This window comes from Polypterus senegalus, chromosome 11 (assembly GCF_016835505.1).
Source record: "Polypterus senegalus isolate Bchr_013 chromosome 11, ASM1683550v1, whole genome shotgun sequence".
In the NCBI taxonomy this organism is placed as follows: Eukaryota; Metazoa; Chordata; class Cladistia; order Polypteriformes; family Polypteridae; genus Polypterus; species Polypterus senegalus.
Genome location: NC_053164.1, coordinates 124,372,077 through 124,385,290, shown reverse-complemented (window position 1 = coordinate 124,385,290; position 13,214 = coordinate 124,372,077).

Sequence of the window (13,214 nt, the reverse complement as noted above, 5' to 3'; positions counted from 1 at the left end):
CAGAGCCTGTTACAGCAGCATAGGATGCAAAGCAGGAACCATTTCTGTATAGACAGAACTTTAGATGAGGATAGATAGATAGATTCACTGCTCCTTCTCTCCTTCCACTCTTATGGGGCCTCATGCATAATGCCGTGCGTAGAATTCACACTAAAACATGGAGTACAGACAAAAATGGAAATGTGCATACGCACAAAGAAATCCAGAAGCATAAATCTGTGCGTATGCCAACTTCCACGTTCTTCAACTACATAAATCTTGATCAGTGTGAAATGTAACGCATGTGCCTGCTGCCCCACCCCGACTCCTCCCAGAATTACACCTCTTTGAATATGCAAATCAATATAACTAGCCCCTTACCTTCAGTGCTTCAAGAAGACAATAGCGAAAGCACAGGAAAAAAAAAAAAAACTTCAGTGAATGCAACATGGAAGTCCTGCTAAGAGAAGTAGAGGCAAAGAAAAATGTTTTGTTTGGTAGCTTAGGCAGTGGAATAAGCAATAAAATATCCACTCAGACCATATCAGTGAAGAACTTTATATAGCTTAGTAAAGCTTCTGCATGCTCCTCTAAGTCTAAATGATCAAATATGGACCTTTCTTTGTTTTCAAAAACATCCTGCAGCTGTGAGAGGGCTCCCTTGGGCTAGATTTTCATAGTTTTTATGGGCGGTTTGATTTTCCTTCAGAAGGGAGTGTATGCTGAGATGAGTAGCAGCGAAAGATGGTCAGAGAAGCCCAGATGAGGAAGAGGTAGGGCTTTTTAAATATGCTTTAAGTTGGAATAATCACAGTCCAGCGTGTTCTTCCCCAAGGTGGCTCATAGTACATATTGCACAAATTTATGGAAATCATCAGCACAATGTGTACACCATCAGGATATGATGTTTGGCTGACATGTGTTTTGTACTGACATGTGCTTTGTAAACGCTAGAGTCTGTTGAGAGTTGTTGGTTTATTCTGTGGTGTGAGATTTAAATAAAAAATTCATTTTGCTCTTAAAAACGTGGGTTTTGGTTGCCGCTAAGGAACCGAGTGGGATATTTTAAAGCTTTTTTCCCTTTAGAAGGGTTTTTTTGCTTTTTTTTCGCCCGCACAGAGCAAAAGTATTTGGGTGTTTGGAAGTGCGCTTGGAAAAGTTATTTGTACTTGTTGCTTTTCTTGTTATCTGTATTTGAATTAGCATCGAGGCGGCAGGGTAGAAAGCAGCAGTAACTGATATCGGCATTAGTAAATAAATAACCGCGTCCTTGTAACAGCGATTCCTTAGTTTAAAGGAAAAGAAAAAAAGGCCACGGCTGACTTCAAAGCAGTAAAAGGTGTAAACTCAGTAGTGCGCAGGTAAGCGGCCTGCATTAAGACGCCGATCAGGCACAAGGAGCAGTAGGAGCAAATAAGGTAGTAAAGTTTTATTTATTTGTTTATTTTAGATTAAACAGTCCTTAGTGGTCCAGAGGTAGAACAGTTAAGTGGGCGACAGCGTATTGGTTCATTAATACGGAGGAATACAAACAGTGCGAGTGAAGAGCTTATAAGTAAGAAGAGTGCAAAGTTAGAAGAGACAGAGAAAAGTAAAGTTAACCTCATAGAAAGGCAAACAGCAGGCAGCTGAGAGGGAGAACAGTACAGGAGCTTAAGGGGAAAAGGTGTAAAATATCTGTAGCAGATCTTAGTGTTACCATTTAAGTTAAGGAGCAGCTGAAAGAAGAAGAAATTTAATTTTAAAAAAAAAATATAGTTAAGGCAGCTTAGTAATCCCAAATCAAATTTTAATAATGAGGCCAGTGCAATGCAAGTCCTGTTGGATGTTGGACTTTTAGATGATGGTTTGGAAGAGCCAGTTGTCTATGAGGGCTACATCTGCAAGAGATGCCAGCTGATCCAGCACCTCGAGCTCAGGGTCGCTGAACTGGAGGAGGAGTTGGCTGACCTGCGTTGTAATAGAGAATTGGCGGACTTGGCCCAGGTGTCCTTTAGAGAGATAGTGTGCACCCCTAAGGAGGAGATTACAGACCAGACAGGTAGGAATCGGTGGGTCACGGTCACAAGGTGTAAGATAAAGGGTGCACACTGTCCAGGGGCATCAACCCCAGAATTAGAAGTGTCTAACCGTTATCATGTCCTTCCGGAGCTGGATGGTGACTCTGATAATTCTGAGGTGGTAGGCAGGGTTGAGGAGCCCCAACGGGCCACCTCAAAACCAGTTCCCAAAAAGAGAGAGGTAGTGATAGTTGGGGACTCAATCATTAGGGGATTGAAGCAGGTGTGCTCCAGAGAGAGAGTCTCACGTGTGTTGCCTTCCGGGAGCACAGGTGGGAGACCTCCTGGAAGGGTGGATAGGCTCTTGGCCAGAGCGGGGGTGGATCCAGTTGTCATTGTCCACGTTGGAACAAATGACATACATAAGGGTAGTCTGTCAGTTCTGCATCCAAATTCAAAGAGTTAGGTACCAAGCTGAGGAGCAGAACTGACAAGGTAGTCTTCTCCGAAGTTCTGCCTGTGCCAGCGCCAGTCCAGGTAAGATTGAGGAGATTAGAAGGCTTAACGCGTGGCTCAAATCTTGGTGCAGGGTAGAAGGGTATAGGTTTATGGGGCATTGGGACTCCTTTTGGAACAGATGGGACCTGTTCGCGTGACGGGTTACATCTGAACCGAGGGGCACCAATGTATTGGGGGAGGCGTATGTGTAGGCTAGTCGAGGATTGTTTTAAACTAGGGGATGGGGGCAGGGAGTTTAGGACAGGCCAGATTTAGATCTATACATGGAAGAACAAACAATGGTGTAGAAATAAAATGCATAGTAATGTAAATTTTAAGCAAACACGTAAAGATAGAAGGATTAACACATTAAAAATAGCTTGCCTTAATGCTAGAAGTATCAAAAATAAGGTAAGTGAGTTGGAGTTGTATGTAGCAGAGCATAATTATGATATTATAGCAATAACGGAAACCTGGCTAAATAACAAAGATGGGGATGAGTGTAACATAGAGGGATACACATTTTTAGGAAGGATAGACAGAACAGAAAAGGAGGTGGGGTTGCTGTTTATGCCAAACAGGAATTAAATGTAAGTCATCTTCAGTTGGATGATGAGCCCCATCTTAGTGAGGACATGTGGCTTCGCCTGGAAAATATTAGGGAAAAGGTCTCATTTTAGGAGTGTGTTATAGACCACCCAATTCAGACAGTAATTTCAACACACATCTTTTAGTAATATCAAAAGGCAAGTTTACAGGGGATATTATAGTCATGGGGACTTTAATTATCCAAATATTAACTGGGATAACCTTACAGATGGAGGAGCACAAGAGCAGGAGTTTTAGAAGTAATCAGTGACTGTTTTTAACACAGCATGTTAAAGCACCAACAAGGTGTGAAGCCTGTCTGGATTTAGTATTCTGTAATAATCAGGATAGAATTGAGGGTGTAGAGGTGATTGAACCACTAGGGTCAAGTGACCATAATGTAATACAATTCTCAGTATTTTGTAAGAGTACAGATGCAAAGACTAAAATTGTTAAGTTGAACTTTAGTAGGGCTAATTTTGAGCAGATGCGACAAAGTCTAAGTAGGATAGACTGGGATAAGCTTTTAAATGTGGAGACAGTCGAGGAGCAGTGGAACAGGTTTAAAATGTTTTACATGTAATGCAGGACAGATACATACCTAAATTTGGAAGTAATAGGAAACTAAAAAACTCCACGATGGATTAATAAAGATTTAAAAAGAAGTTGCAAAGGAAAAAACTGCTGTATAAGGCATATAAGACTAATGACTGCAAAGAGAACCGTAGAGCATATGAGAACATGAGGGTAACCATTAAGAAGGATATCAGAGAGGCTAAAAGACAGTTGGAGAGGAATATAGCAGATAAGGCAAAGAAGACCCCAAGAGATTCTTTCAGTATTTTAGTAGTAAAAGAACAGTTAAGGAGGAGGTCAAGTTCATCAGGAATAGTAAAGGGAATTAAAAGATACAGACAATGAAATAGCAGATGCCCTAAACTTACATTTTTCTGAGGTGTTTACAAGTGAGCAAGTGGATAACCTGCCAGAGGTAAAACTACTAAGGAGGTACTGAGGGATTTGGAAATTGTAGAGGGAGAAGTGCTGCTCAGATTAAATAAGATGAAATCAAACAAATCACCAGGCCCAGATAATATTTATCCTCGTGTTCTTAAGGAGGCTAGTGAGTACATATATAAACCCTTGACACATATTTTTAGGAAGTCACTGTGCACTGGAGAGATTCCAAAGGACTGGAAAATGGCAAATATCATCCCATTATATAAAAAGGGTGACAGGGCAGATCCAAGCAACTATAGGCCAGTAAGCTTAACAAGCATCACAGGAAAATTAATGGAAGGAATTATTAAGGATAAGATTGAGCAACACATGACAAGGACAGGAGTTATTCTGAACAGTCAGCATGGGTTCAGAAGAGGGAGGTCGTGTTTTACTAACATGTTGGAATTCTATGAGGAGGCAACAAAAGGATACGATCAAAGTGGAGCTTATGATATTATTTATCTGGACTTTCAGAAAGCATTTGATAAGGTGCCACATGAGTGGTTGGGCATCAAGTTAAAAGAAGTTCAGGGTGATGTTTTTAGATGGGTGCAGAATTGGCTCAGACACAGGAAGCAGAGGGTGATGGTGCGAGGAACCTCATCAGAACTGGCGATGTTAAGAGTGGTGTTCCACAGGGGTCAGTGCTAGGGCCGCTGCTATTTTTAATATATATAAATGATTTAGATAGGAATATAAGTAACAAGCTGGTTAAGTTTGCAGATGATACCAAGATAGGTGGATTAGCAGATAATTTGGAATCCGTTATATCATTACAGAAGGACTTGGATAGCATACAGGCTTGGGCAGATTTGTGGCAGATGAAATTTAATGTCAGTAAATGTAAAGTATTACACATAGGAAGTAAAAATATTAGGTTTGAATACACAATGGGCGTCGAAAATCGAGAGTACACCTTATGAGAAGGATTTAGGAGTCATAGTGGACTCTAAGCTATCAACTTCCAAACAGTGTTCAGAAGCCATTAAGAAGGCTAACAGAATGTTAGGTTATATAGCACGATCTGTGGAGTACAAGTCCAAGAAGGTTATGCTCAACCTTTATAATGCACTGGTGAGGCCTCATCTTGAGTACTGTGTGCAGGTTTGGTCTCCAGGCTACAAAAGGACATAGCAGCACTAGAAAAGGTCCAGAGAAGAGCGACTAGGCTGATTCCAGGGCTATATATAGGGGTTAAATTATGAGGAAAGATTAAAAGAGCTGAGCCTTTACAGTTTAAGCAAAAGAAGATTAAGAGGTGACATGATTGAAGTGTTTAAAATTATGAAGGGAATTAGTACAGTGGATCGAGACTTGTATTTTAAAATGAGCTCATCAAGAACACGGGGACACAGTTGGAAACTTGTTAAGGGTAAATTTCGCACAAACATTAGGAAGTTTTTCTTTAAACAAAGAACGATAGACACTTGGAATAAGCTACCAAGTAGTGTGGTAGACAGTAAGACATTAGGGACTTTCAAAACTCGACTTGATGTTGTCTTGGAAGAAATACGTGGATAGGACGGGCGAGCTTTGTTTGGCTGAATGGCCTGCTCTCATCTAGAGTATTCTAATTTATAAATTTATAATTCTAATTTATAAAATTTGTTGACCATATCGTGTAGACAGGCGAGAGCTGAGCTAATGTTAGGATTAGAAAGGATATTAACAGCAGTAATGATCACTGCTGTTAGCTCCCTAGTTAGATAGAAAGGTCTGCATAAAAATTGTTAGTCCTTCCAAATCAGGAGAGCAGTGTGTGTATAAAATCTTACTGTTTGTACATCAATCATTGTTTTTATACACACAAATATCCCAGCTTTGTTTTTTTCTGACTGAGTCTCCATTCCTGTCAAAGCGGTAGAAGATATGGCCCGCCAGCTGACATACAGTGTCCGAGTTTAGCAGGTACTGTCAGGTTTAAGTAATGATCATCACACTACATTCACAAACATAGAAGTTTGCAGTCATCAGTAATTTCAGATCATCTAATTTGTGAATGATAGATCTTGTGTTTGTAAGGCAGATGCTTAGTATCAGAGGTTTATGCAGCTGCTTCCTTAGTCTAACTAATAGCCCCACCTGGCATCCTTGCTTCTGCTTGCGCTCCCAAAACCATCTGCCCAGTAACAATCCAAGGAGCCCCTGGAGCCTTGTTATATCCTGCAGTATGTTGTGAATCCTCTGGTAGCTGCTTGTAATGTCCATATGGCATCGTAATGCAATATTAAGCATGTCTGTACAACTATACCGATCAATCTTACCACACTTGATTTCTAGCAATAAATATGTATCACAAACCTTCACTTATGTTTGTGTATATGTGTATATATATACTGTCACACATGCATGCATGGGAAACAGTAGCAGGGTCTAGTTATTGTTGAAGCGCCACATGGGACTGATTATGTCCACTAATACCTTCTCTCATTCCTTACAGGAACCCTTAAGAACTTCACTTCCTGTTTCAGCATAAGGCCGCCCCTGGGATGACATCATTTCCCCTTGATGACCCGCATCTTCCTCCTTCTCCACCATATAAACCCAATGATCCTCCTGGTCTGGAGTCTATTATATTACTCAGTTCGAAGAGAAATGCTCTCTTTTCTAACCAAAAGATATTTTGCCTTACAGCAATCCAGACAATATATGGGGTCGATCCCCCAAACCTTTATCCTGTTACCTTCGTTTTCTTACTATATATATTTATTTTCTGTACCGCTGTGTGTTCCTCCAATGCACAGGGCCAGTCAGTTTCAAAATTTCAGGAGGCACACAGTTACCAATGTGAGAGTTCCACACAGCAAGACATATTTTTTGTCAGGTGCCAGGAATCAGTTATTTGACTGTCAGTAAATTATGTGTTTTTATTTAAATTAAAGTATAATATCAGTTATATTATAGATTTTCAAATTATAAGTAAACATTTCTTTAATCTTCAGTGTATTAATATTGTAAGAAAAGGCGCTATATTGCGCCGACCCAAAACAGACTGGACACGGAGGCATGTGTAAAACAAAAAAACTGTTTATTTTTCTTCAGCTGGAGGGCACGTCTTCCCCGTAATCCCTCCAGCCACAACACAGTTCCAAACACTAAACACAAGTAACACCAAGCACTTCTTCCACCACCACTCCTCCTACTCAGCAAGCTTTGTCCTCCTTCCACCCGACTCCCTTTTATTGGGTACCCGGAAGTGCTCCAGGTGCTTGATTGGCGAAATCCGCCTGCACTTCCAGGTAAGGCGAGACCAGTGCACAAAAGGTGCTAGCAGCTCCTGCTGCAGCACCCCCTGGCAGCGCATGTGGAACCCCACAGAGCTGCACAGAACTCCAACCCCCATGCATCCCTGGGAGAGTCCGAGGCACTGCTGCAACTCAGGGAGGCTGCTATCTACCATCCTGTGGGAGATACTGGGCTTCTCAACCTTGTGCCACTGGCAGATGTGGTGAAGGGGCACCCCAGCCAGGCATGGACCCCAGCTATCCGTCAAAGGGGCCCTCAGATGAGTTCTGTAAGGCTCAGCAGCACATCCCGCGAGGGCTGGTCTTCTCCATGTTGGGGAGTCGGCGTCTTCCAGTCTGTGGCCCTGCTCTGTGGAGAAACAAAAAAACAGGTCTGGGGTTGTTGCCCTGACGTCTACACCAATCAGACGTTCTCTCTGGACAACACCGCCAGATGCCATCTAGCGTCCAGGGTGAGATACTGGGCTTCCCACCCTTGTCCCCCTGGCAGATGTGGTGAAGGGGCATCCCAGCCAGGCATGGACCCCGGCCATCCGTCACAAAATATTTAGAGCTTTCTTTGTTATCTTTACTGATGTGTGACAGTGATGAACTCGCACAGCCAAAAGGGTGCAAATACGGGACCTGAAAGCTACTGTGTCCTCCCTACGGAAAGGCAAAAAATCAAGTCTTGACAACCAATTGAACCAAACAAAAATTGATTCCTTGTAGAGCACTGACTTGCAGTTTATGACAAGACTTGTATATTTCATAAGACATTGCATGTATTTGAGGGCACTTCATCCTCTGAGGTAAATAGCCCCCCAGTGACAAGTCAGCACTGATGTGTTGAATCCAGATTAGAGAAACATTGAAATTATTTCTTTTTTTGACGGGGATGTCACTAAACTCTATGAGCACACTCAACTTAGAAGACATGACTTATGATAGTAGCAGTTCACGTGCACTGCATGTAGGGCAGCACAAATCTGGTCTTAATAATAAACAACCAGTTTACGCAATAATGATGGCTCTTAACATTGCACAGCAATGTTCCTTATACACTAAAATACTTTGGAGAAAACTCACTGACTTGAATGCTGTTATACATAAAAGCTGTTTTTAGGTATGAACTATTGTGCAAACACGAGTTATGTTGCTCAATTAAACCTTGTTTTTTTAATGAGTAGTGACTCTTATACTGCTTTACAACAAATTCAAATCCTAGGTTGCATGTTCTCCTGGCATTTGAAAGTTTTCATTTTCCCAGGAGACTCTGGAAATGCTATGGTGTGTGTGTTTGAGATCAGAACTCCTTTAACTATAAAGATGGCCCCTTAAGCAGGGATATAGTTAAGAAAAGCAAAAAGTTGCATTCTGATTGGATAAGTGTTACATTACGCAAGATGGTAGAGAACCTTTACCCAGTAGGTAGTGGAGGATGCTGAGTAAAGTACTAGGAATATCAATTGGCAACAGGGATGCCTGTTATGGTAAATGAGATAGAAAGAACAAAATGTGCCAGGCAAAATTCAATTTCTTTAAGCAGGCTGAGGTCTGAATATCAAAGGAAACTAATTAAGAAGATCATCCATCCATTATCCAACCCGCTATATCCTAACACAGGGTCACGGGGGTCTGCTGGAGCCAATCCAAGCCAGCACAGGGCACAAGGCAGGAACAAACCCCGGGCAGGGCGCCAGCCCATCGTAGAGCACACCCACACGGCACACATCAGGGACAGGAATTTTTAGAATCTCCAATGCACCTAACCTGGATGTCTTTGGATTGTGGGAAGAAACCAGAGCACCCAGAGGAAACCCACACAGACACGGGGAGAACATGCAAACTCCATGAAGGGAGAGCCCGGGAAGCGAACCCAGGTCTCCTTACTGCAAGGCAGCAGAGCTACCACTGTGACACCGTGCCGCCCATTAAGCAGATCATCAAAGCCAAAAATCATCACTATAATCATCATAATCATTACTAGTTTCTTTTTTTTTAAATTGTATTGATTTTATTGAAATCACACAACATTCCATACAAATAGATCAATTTTTACCAAGGATCAAAAACAAATCAACCCCCACCCCTGAGAAAGACAGCATGGCCAGCAGAGTAAAACTTAACTAGTTTCATGGCCTAATTCTGGGTTCACCCAGGTTGCATACTAAAACTCTCTTCTGCTATCCAGTGCCTCCACTTTTTTTGAGCAACATTTAAAATGAGAACTATTCTTTTCAGATTATCAGACACCACCACCAAGCATGACTTCTTCTACCTCCCTATGGGCCTTAACCCATCTCCTTCGATCTTAGTGTGCCACTTACCCCAATCATATCCACCCTGTTTCTCCTCAGCACAACACCACCTATCACCACCACATCCAAGTCTCTTAACTCTTTACTCAGTGTTCATCTTCCTCTAACTCTGTATACTCCAATCATCCATCTGATCATTCTATTCTGTGTATTTTTCTAGTTTTGTTTCAAGTTCTCTTTTAATCAGCATACTACTTCTCACACATATTTTCATACATTTTACTGTTCAATGCCAAAGAGACAGCTCCTTTAATTTCTTTCATTCTTCTCTCACATTTATCATCACTTCTGTGCCCACACTTCCATCTGAACTCAACATACTACCTAAACAGCAGAACTCCCCTAATTTCTCAATTATTGATATCTAAATTTACACTTAGTTTTCTGCACCCCAAACACACACTTTCAAACTAAAAAAGGTCACACTTGCCATCTGCTTGCCTTCATACCTCTACATCTTTTATGCGCCCACCTCTGACAAATCGTATATTGTATTGAATTTCTCCCAACACCTCTACCACACATACCCCATAGTCATGCATGTGCCTTTTCTACGCTTCCTTCTTCTTTGCTTCCTACCACCAGCTTAGTGTGTTCTGCATTTATCTCGATGCCTTTCACTTTCAAACTAGTGTTGTGTTTTAGTATCTTCTCCTTCAGTTCTCTGTCACTTTTTGTCATCAAAATGAGATCATTGCCATACAAGAGCTCCCATGCCACATGCTCCTCTGGTCAAAAACTTCATCATTATCATGAAAGCAACAAAGAGAGAACAGATCTGTAGTATAGGCATACTTTCAAAACAAAACTTTCACTATCTACTGTCCTGAGCACCATTCATGCTTTCATATACTGTACATTGACATTTCCTCTAACACTAACCACTTTTCCACAGCTAACTTCGTACTATATATTGGCATTCTGTTAAATATTTTTTCCAGATTGTCAGAGCCAAAACTCTGAACCAAAGTTATAGTTAAAAAGTAGATTACAAAAAACTCCTCAAAATTTTTAACACTCACTCTGACTAACTGGAAGTAGTTAATATTCAGTGGTGAATGCTGTTTGATTGTATGAAACTGCATACAACCTTCTAAATTTGCCAGCCCCCAACACCCCCTCCCATCACCACCAGGAAGGCCCATATCAACTATAGCACGGGTGTCAAACTCCAGTCCTGGAGAACCGCAGTGGCTGCAGGTTTTCATTCTAACCATCTTCTTCATTAGTGACCAGTTTTTGCTGCTAATTAACTTCTTTTGCCTTAATTTTAATTAACTTGACTCAGGCCCTTTTGTTGTTGCTTTGTCCTTAATTAGCAGCCAAGTAGTAGTGAGACACAAAACAAGCTGCCACATGACCAGCTCACCTGTGCCCATCACACAATATCTGAAAATAAAGAAAAGTGAAGGTCTCATTAAGGCTGATCTCTCAGCTCACCAAAAAATTTTGACGGTGCTGTGGCAGAATGAGAGCAGCAACAAGCCATGGAATTAAATAATGAGTGTAATGAACAGCAAGAATCGGCTTCTCATTAAGCAAGAAAGATATTCTCAAAAATCATATCTAGAAGAATGGAGAAAGTTCTGCCTTCGGTAATATCACAAGATCAAACTGGATTTATTAAAGGCTGACACTTATCTTCCAATCTCCGATGCCTGTTTAATGTAATATATTCACCAGCAAAGTCAAACACCCCAGAGATATTATTATCATTGGATGCAGAAAAAGCATTTGATATGATTTAATGGAACTACCTTTTCACTACATTAGAGATCCATCTGTGCATGGATCAAACTACTGTATACTAATCCAGAAGCTTCAGTTTGTATTATTAACATTTGTTAAGACTACTTTAAACTAGAACGTGGTACCAGACAAGGATGCCCCTTGTCACCACTGCTATTTGCAATCGCCATTGAACCACTGGCAATTCAATGCATATCAGATAAAGGGGATTATCAGAGAAGGACTGAAACAGAAAATTTCTCTATATGCAGATGATATGGTACTTTATATATCAGACCCACAAAATTCTGTGCCTTGATTCTTAATAGCACTTACAGAATTTCAAAAGATCTCTGGTCTCAGAATTAATTTGAATAAAAGTGTACTCTTCCCAGTAAATTCTCAAGCGTATAATATTAAATTGGACACTCTACCTTTTATCATTGCAGATCAGTTTAAATACCTAAGGTTAGTTTGAATATTTGTAGTTAGAGATCCACAAAGGGAGAAAATGAGTCACATATCTTAAAATAGTTTTTTGTTCCTAAACTTTAGACAACCTATCAGGTGTCATCATCAGAGGAAAATGATTAGACATATAGGAATCAAAGGAAATATATAGCAATTGGGGGAGATTAATAAGGTGGGGTTAGAACATTAGAACAATCTAGACGAGAACAGGTCATTCAGCCTAACATAGCTCATCAGTCCTATCCACTTATTTCTTCCAAGTTGAGTTGTACTGTCTTACTGTCTACCACACTACTTGGTAGCTTATTCCAAGTGTCTATCATTCTTTGTGTAAAGAAAAACTTCCTAATGTTTGTGTGGAATTTATCCTGAACAAGTTTCCAACTGTGTTCCCATGTTCTTGATGAACTCATTTTAAAATAACAGTCTCGATCCACTGTACTAATTCCCTTTATAATTTTAAACACTTCAATCACGTCACCTCTTAATCTTCTTGATTAAGCCAATGGAAGTCATTGCAGGACCTTCAGCTCCTGTCAGGCTTAGGAACCAAAACAATCAGGCTGAACCAGGGACTATGACTTTCCTCTATTACACCTAGGTCCAACATTTGCTTGATTGCAAGCTTCACTTCATTTTGCCTCAGGGAGTTGATATGGGTGACTCAGTTATGATGTCTTGTGAAACTGAAACCAGAGACGTCTTACCTGGTTTCTTGCTCACCATCTCCAGGACAGACAGGATCACTGATTCCAGTTCCTGTTTTTGATTGCTGTGACATTAGGACTGAAGTTAAGTTCTTTTTTATGAGCAAAAATAGAGCAGGGCTGGCCAGAGTAAGAGTCTGGGTTCATTTCCTTCCACGGTTTCAATAAATTAACATGGTAAACCCGCTCACTCAGAGTTTTCTGCGGTCCAGCATTTTCTCAGCTCCCAGATGGGTGTCTAGGAGATATTGTGGTGAAGTGGGTCCACAGCTCAAGTCAAAAAGGCCACTTTTTAAATAAATAGTTTCTGCTCTCATGGCTTAGAGAGGGGGCATGGTACTGTGGCTGAAGCAGGTGAATTCGTGATGCGGGCGGCGCCTGCTTAAGTGCACAGGTGAGGAGTCGTCCGCATCTGTAATTGATACCAGGAGCTGCTGATTGCCACACCTGATCCACGTCCCCGCATGGCAGCAAGGGAGGAGAGAGAAGGAGAAAAAGATGAACGGAGGTTACAGGAGAGAAGGCAGGAAGCAAGAAGGAGAAAGCCGGTGCAGGAGAGCGACAGCAAGCGAGCGAGCTCAGGCTCGTGCTGATTGCAGGCAGTGGGGAGAAGCGAGCCTGAGAGGGGTGTTTGGCCAATACCCGAGGGCCGACGGTAGTGGTCGCTCCTGCTGAGCGCCTTTTTGGAGCAGGAGT